The 7,241-nt window shown below is 36.4% G+C and overlaps 1 long non-coding RNA gene across 1 annotated transcript; it reads left to right on the top strand.

Annotated features, from left to right (window-relative positions):
* The first annotated feature begins 365 nt into the window (after window positions 1-365).
* Window positions 366-5,888, top strand: LOC131819097 (uncharacterized). The gene is made up of 5 exons (XR_009349056.1): window positions 366-452; window positions 2,428-2,491; window positions 4,239-4,259; window positions 4,348-4,374; window positions 5,838-5,888. It is a non-coding gene; the product is annotated as an uncharacterized LOC131819097 (long non-coding RNA).
* Window positions 5,889-7,241: the final 1,353 nt, after the last annotated feature.

The following is a 7,241-nucleotide window of genomic DNA, read 5'->3' as shown; positions in this document are numbered from 1 at the left end:
TAGTTCTTTAATAAAGTGGTTATCATTTTTGGCATAGAGGTGTTCCATCTGGACATGCATTTGTTGAAATAGGGAGATGGTGCTCTTTGGAAACATTTTAAATGTTTCAATCATTTCTACGCTTGGCTTACTGCAACTTACTTTTCTCTCTGTCTTATTCACAGATGCCTAGACTGACACTAAGATTAATATTTGATGGGTCCATTTGTTTCCTGGTCATATGCTTTACAATCTTCTGTTGTAAAAATCAGCATGTTCATCTTGGTTTCTGTGGGGACAGGTTTTGGTCATTATTTTCAATTCAATAATATGATCTCATATTTGACATGATTTAGAAAAACAAATGGAGGATTTCAGTGTACTTAAATACATCCGTGCTCAGGAAAAGCACCTCGTCTCTTGGGGCTTCAGACTTCCAGTCTCTGACTCTTGAGTCTCATCTTGGATAACAGGTAATACATTCACGTACGATCAAGTATGATGTTTTATTTTAATCTATTGTTCATTGGAACAACTTAAAAACCACTTATAAAATGTATATTATTGACTGATAATTTCTCATAAAGAAACAATTTAAAGACATAATGATCTGATGTGAAGATCTGAAGGTGAGTTGAGGATGTCACGACCTCTGAATTGACAGCAGTCATGTTACAAAGAGAACGATGTGGAAAGAAGGAATTGTGCTCCATCATCTCTGCTGGTGGGATTTTCTAAAAACCTTTTATCCTTGACTAAATTCATGACATCAACTTTGTTAAGAGATACTTTTACTTTTTTTTTTTTGTTTGTTTGTTTGTTTTTTGTTTTATTTTTTTTTTTTTAAAGAACGACTTTTAACTCAAAGTCGGAATCGAAATTTTGTGAGAAAATGGTCTCAGAAGAGTGTCCGCTCTCTTTTGGCAAATATGTTTATTTCAGAGTTTAAAGTTACCTTTTTTAAAAGTTACTTTATTCCCAGCACTAATTCATTTTCCATAACCTTCTCATTGTCATTTTCATCATTCAAAATAGGGTTTTTTTCCTGCAAAGTTAACATTGTATAAAGTACTATTTCATTTCAATAATTTTCACTTTCTTAACCCATTTTCATTTTATTGTAATTTGGCTGGAAAAAAGTTTGTAGTATCTCAGATGTTTTTCATTGTGTTTTGGGGATATATCTTTTCAAACTCCTAAATCAATCAGTCTAGCGAGGTAGTTATTTATTCATCTGTGGAAGATCACTTTCTGTGTATTTCCATCTTTTTCTTTCAATAAGCTGCCAGGTAGAAACAATGCTAAAAGTTACATCCTATTTTGTATCATAACATGACTGAATATTTGGTGTACACAATAGATGATAGAAAAACTTCACCAAGAAATATTTAATTCCATAAGCTATCAAATGCCACAGTCCTGAGCTTACACTAATGAGACAGAACAAGCAGAGAAGGAGCAAGGAAAGTGCCATCATCCTTGAGTTCTGCTTCATATGTTAAAGCAAATTTAGAGCTATTTAGCAGAAGAACAGTTTCTTCTATTTCTAAACATAAGTTGTTACTTTAATGTTCTATCAAAACTGGTGGTTGGAAAAAAAAGCCTTTGCCTATTATTTACCTTATAGTTTGAAAATTTTTATATCTATGTCTTCAATTCAGAAATAAATAATCTACCTTACTTCTTCTACAGCAATAAAATTGGGTTTACTTGTATACAGAGAATTACAAATACATGTCAAATAATCCCAGATCACATTAATTTAGTTGAAGGAGCTAATATGGAGAATCAATTACTTTTACCGATTCAATTTCTCAAAGTATCTACAGATATTGTCCCTAAAACTTTTCAATTTGGTTTTTCCCTTCCAAATATCATTCATTTTCAAGCCTGAAATCTGGCTTGTTTTCACACACTCTGTTATGAAACCAGTCCCTATTGTTTGTCAATCTATCTTCTAAACATTTCTTTATACTCTGCCTTAACTCTCCTCCTGTCATTCTGTGAGCCCCATAATCTCATAACAATCTAAGAGGCCAGCCTGACTCCATCACTGTCCCCCTACATGCTGAAGGATGTCACTTCCAGCTCGTAATCCTCCCCCTCCTTTGTCATTCTCAGATTGGCTCCCAACACTTCTTACTTATCCTACATAATCTCGCACAACCTTAGCTTTTGCTTTGCTTTAATGCACTCATCCTCATGGTCTCTTCAAGTAGTCCCTTTTGGGTGTTTCTATAGCACTTTATTTCCAAATCACAGCACTTATCTTTATTTAGCAATATCCCCTACCAGTTCTAAGTTCCCTGATGACAGGCAATGTGTTTCCATTGTCTTTTTCTTTTCCTGTATATCTCCCAAGGCTTTGGAGCATAGTTTGATCAATAAATGTTCGACTTGTAAAAGCGGGAATGAATACGCTACTGATTTTCATATATGCTTTCACAGGACTCAGTCAAATATGAAGATCTTTGTCTTTGCCTTTATCATGGTCCTCATGGTTGCCATGATCGTAAGTATATCAGGAAACTTTGAATAATATGTTCTCGGTAGTTATCCAAAGATTCTCTTTGTTTCTTGTGTTCTGGCCATTGTTTATATTTTCCTGATCACGGCTTTATAGATTTTAATGTTTTCATATGGACAATTTCTTTCAGTTAACCTAGATAAGTTCATTAGGGGTTTAGAATAAATCCTAAAGTAAAACATACACACATACACCTGTGCTAAACGCACACGGACACGCACACACACTCAGTGCACATGGACACTAAACTCACAGGGCACTGGTATGTAAAAATGAAATTTTTAAAAGAATGCCACAAAAATGTGGGACTCAGAGGCTGATAAGGGACACGTGAATATTATAATTTCAGACGAACCAAATGTCAGGAGCTCCTGCCCGTGTTTTCATTGACTTGTATGTCACCAGGTGAAACGTGACCTGTCTGAAGCTTTCCTCCTCCGCCACTTCCTCCTGCACTTTCCAGCCATCCCTCCGTTCCTCTTCCCCTCCTCCTCTCCCTTGGCTCGCACGCACCACCCCTGCCTCCTCCTTTTTGCCTTCCCCTTCCTCCTCCCGCACCTCCTAACCTCTTCAGGAAAGGTTAGGAGGAAACAGGAAAGAGGGGAAGGACTCTTGCCCTCCTAGTCAACCTCCTACTTTGGTCCTTCCCCTAATCCCCCCCCCTTACTCCCACTTCCTCCTCATTGCTCCTACCTTTGTTTCTTATTCTGTTCAACTCGTGTTCTTTTTGTTTTGGTATTCTTTGTGTCTGGCTACCAACAAATTCTTCAAGAAATGAGGATGACTGGGTGCCTTAGTCAGTGAACCATCTGCCTTCACCTCAGGTTTATCTCGGGATCCTGGGTCCCACAGTAGCAGAGAGCTAACTGCTCAGCAGAGAGCCTGCTTCTCCCTCTGCCTCTCCCCCTCACGCTCCCCCTTGCTTGTGTGCTTGCTCTCTCACTCTCTCTGGCAATTAGATAAATAAATAAAAATTTTTTTTAAAAGAAATAATTATACTTCTTTAATTGATCAGAAAAGTTCCAGTGGATGTATCAAAAAGTTATTTATGGCATCACAGTATATCATTTTATTTTTTAATAAAAGGGCAGAAGTGCAAAAAATAAAAATCTAAGAACAGAGAAAAACATAGTACCAGACTCTTTTTAGTACATACAGTATTTAAATATAAGTAGCTCTTAACCTATATAAAACATATCCCAGACACATATGTTTTAAGCAACTTTGAAGCTTAGGTTTTCAATATCTGTCCCATTCACACATGAAAGATTTTCCTTTTCATATATGCAAAAAAAAAAAAAAAATGCACCAGAAGGAGTTGATACTAGAATGTAGAAAATTAATTACAGCAAAAATCTACTCTTCACTTCTTTTAAAAATGTCATTAAACAAACAAAAAAACTAGTTTACTTTATCAGTCATGAAGCCTTTTTTCTTCATTTTATTTAATCATAATTAAGGCAGCGTGGTACATTTTTTTTTAAGATTTTATTTATTTATTTGACAGACAGAGATCACAAGTAGGCAGAGAGGCAGGCGAGAAGGAGAGGAGGAAGCAGGTTCCCTGCCGAGCAGAGAGCCCGATCCCAGGACTCTGGGATCATGACCTGAGCTGAAGGCGGAGGCTTTAATCCACTGAGCCACCCAGGTGCCCTAGCGTGGTACATTTTTTATACTCAATTTCAAGTTATAAAATGAAGGTGTTCATTATTTTTTTTTATTTTTTTCCCAGGGAGCTGATTCGTCTGAAGAGGTAAGACATTTTCATTCACGGGTAAATTTGATAATGAAACCTGCATTAAGATCTTAATCTGTTTTTGTTTTTGTTTTTGTTTTGAAAGAAATATAGGAACTATTTTCCTCGCCTTGTAAGTATTCCCCTGATAATATGGTATAGTACAAACATATTTTCTCCTTGACTATTTATTCTATATAAAGAACCAATACTTATCTCTGAAACATATCTATATAATGAATGGTTAGAGGACACATTGATTGTACTTATTTATGATACACTGGTAAAATAACCCAAGTCTTGGATAGTAGTAACATTAAATAGAAACTCATAAAGCCAGCCTTAAATCTCTTGGGATTTAAGTATCTTTGTCTGGCAAATAATTGCCTTGGCCAAAGAACAGTTGAAATTCTAATTCTACTATGTATGATATATGCCTAATGGAGCATAGAGGCTGCTAAAAGCACATATGAGATAGTAAGCGTCCGCCTTCTGATTCTTTTGGAAGATGATGAAGGCATTAGATTAATGTAATTTACCATGTTAAAATAGATAGAAAACTTCATTTCCTTCTTTCTTTTTTTCCAGATTTTTAAAATTTATTTATTTGAGAGAAAGAGAAAGAGAGAGCATGAGCAGGGGCGGGGAAGGGGCATGGGGAAAGGGATAAGCACACTGTCCCTGAAGCAGGGAGCCTATCTTGGGGCTCAATTCCAGGACCCTGGGATCATGATTTGAGCCAAAGGCAGATGCTTAACAGACTGAGCCACACAGGTGCCCCTAACATTTTTCTTAATGAAATGTACATTGATATCCCTTGCTCTTTTGACATGCCATATCAGTATGATAATGTCTCAAAAATTTTTAGTAATATAGTACGTAGATGAGTTTAAATGACATCAAATAAGAATAATCAGAAGGAGAGATGAAGGCTATCTCATTTAACAAGAAGCCAGTATTAAATAATATGGGGCTTCCACGAGATTGTAAGCTTAGTCAAAGTAACAATTCCATCTAACCTAGAATTAGTAACTTTCCTTCTCTCGCATATTCAAGGATGGCAAAGTAAGAGCTTGGATGTAATATTATAAAGAATATGTAAACCTTTTATATGTGGTTGGCTATGATCAGTGGCTCCACACATATTATAAAATGTGTGGCAAAACTGTCAACAAATAGTAAAAAGTAAATGCTTTCTCATTTTAAACTTGTTTTAAACATTTCTTTTCAAAAAAGTAAAAACCTGGGGCACCTTCCTGGCTCAGTCAGTTAAGTGTGTGCCTTTGGCTCAGGGAGTGATCCCAGGGCCCTAGGATTCAGCCCCTTGTTGTGTCCAACTCCCTGCTGTGCAGGGAGCCTTCTTCTTCCTCTCCCTCTGCCCTTCCCTCCAATCCTGTTCTTTCTTTCCCTCTCAAATAAATAAATAAAATCTTTTTTTAAGTGAAAACCTAACCTAAGTTTAGAAAAAACAATCACATGGATGACATATAAGTTCCTATTGACCTTAATAGCTAAGATTTTAAAGGAAATTATTTTGAAATATTTGCACATTGTCTTAATTCTCTGCAACTATCCCTTCATTTTCTTTGTATACAGAATAGGTATCCAGCAACTTGGCCATATCAACCTTAGCAACCTTATCCTTATGGTCAGTAACCCCAGGACACGATCACAAAGGTAAGGTGAATCTAGTAACATTTCATAGTCTTTAGAAGTATCAGTGGTGACATTAAAACAAGAATAAACAAAACCAAAGCATTAAACCAAAGCAGCCCCAGTTTAGGAAATGGAGCCTGGTGTAGCTCTCTTAAAATGCAGTTATTTACCTAAATGTTTCTGAGAGAAAACTGCTGTCCTGGTGTCATGAAAGGGCTAGGATTTGAGGATGAGAACACCATTGTTGGAAAAGGTTTATGACAATTACTATTTCATGACCTTGAACTAATCCTAATCTTTTCTAAACTTCATTTTCTCATGGGCAAAATGGGTATTTGATGAGATTGAACCAATTCATAGAATTGGTGAAACTTAGAAAGACATTACATAAGACCCTGATCAGAATTGCTATAATATGGTTGCAGACCGCCTTGCCCCTAAATCTGTGCCTAATATTATTTAAGACTTTATCTTCTAAAATGTAATCTTTGGAGCAGCTGCACCAGCACCTCCTGGGTAATGGTTGGAAATGGAGAGTCTAAAGCCTCATCCTGACCTATGCAATCAGAATCTACATTTTTATAAGATTCAGAATGCAATAAATTTTGAAATGTTTCCTCAGGAATTCTGAGGAGCAATTAGAATAGTGACAACTGCTCTAATATACTACTAACAAGAAGGAAAGAAAATATTACTAATTTCTTTTTAGAATGTCAATTTTATTTAAAACAACATTACATGTTCTAAATTCTATGAAAGATTAAATAATTCGGTATAAAATAAAGCATTTGGCGGTGGGGGGGGGGGTACGAAAAGAAGAGTGTCCTACAATTCAGAGTGAAATGGTTCAGAGGGTTTCAACTATTTTTAATTACACATGGAGAATTCATTCACAGGGAATTACCAGTTGCCATTAATAACAGGGCAAAGAATCTGAACTTGTCCTGCTAAGCATTAGGTAGTTGCTGAGTACATAGAACAAGGAAGGATGTACTAAAAACATTGTTGGGAGAGATTAATACGGATGAACTGAGTAGGCTATCGTTAAGGGGAGGAGAGGTGGAAATGAAATAGGTTGGTGATATAAAGACACTGGGGAAATACGAGAAAAGGACCCCAAGAAAAGACAGTAAATAGGCTTGAAGATCCATGAATGAGACTAAATCAGGGAAGGAGGGGGAAAAAGATGGATGTAAGTCCTCAGAATCTGATTACTAAATCCACCTACTGAGCACTATGCCTTTCAGAAAGAGACTGTGCTGGCCTGTTGACCATCTGTTTGTTGGCTTTTACTGTCATTCCTCAGGGAATTTGGCTTGGTGCATAGGTTTTTCTTTGTTTCAG

The sequence above is a fragment of the Mustela lutreola genome, chromosome 1, assembly GCF_030435805.1.
Source record: "Mustela lutreola isolate mMusLut2 chromosome 1, mMusLut2.pri, whole genome shotgun sequence".
Taxonomy (NCBI): domain Eukaryota; kingdom Metazoa; phylum Chordata; class Mammalia; order Carnivora; family Mustelidae; genus Mustela; species Mustela lutreola.
The sequence above is the reverse complement of the archived record's forward strand: the minus strand, read 5'-3'. Positions and strand labels throughout refer to the sequence as shown.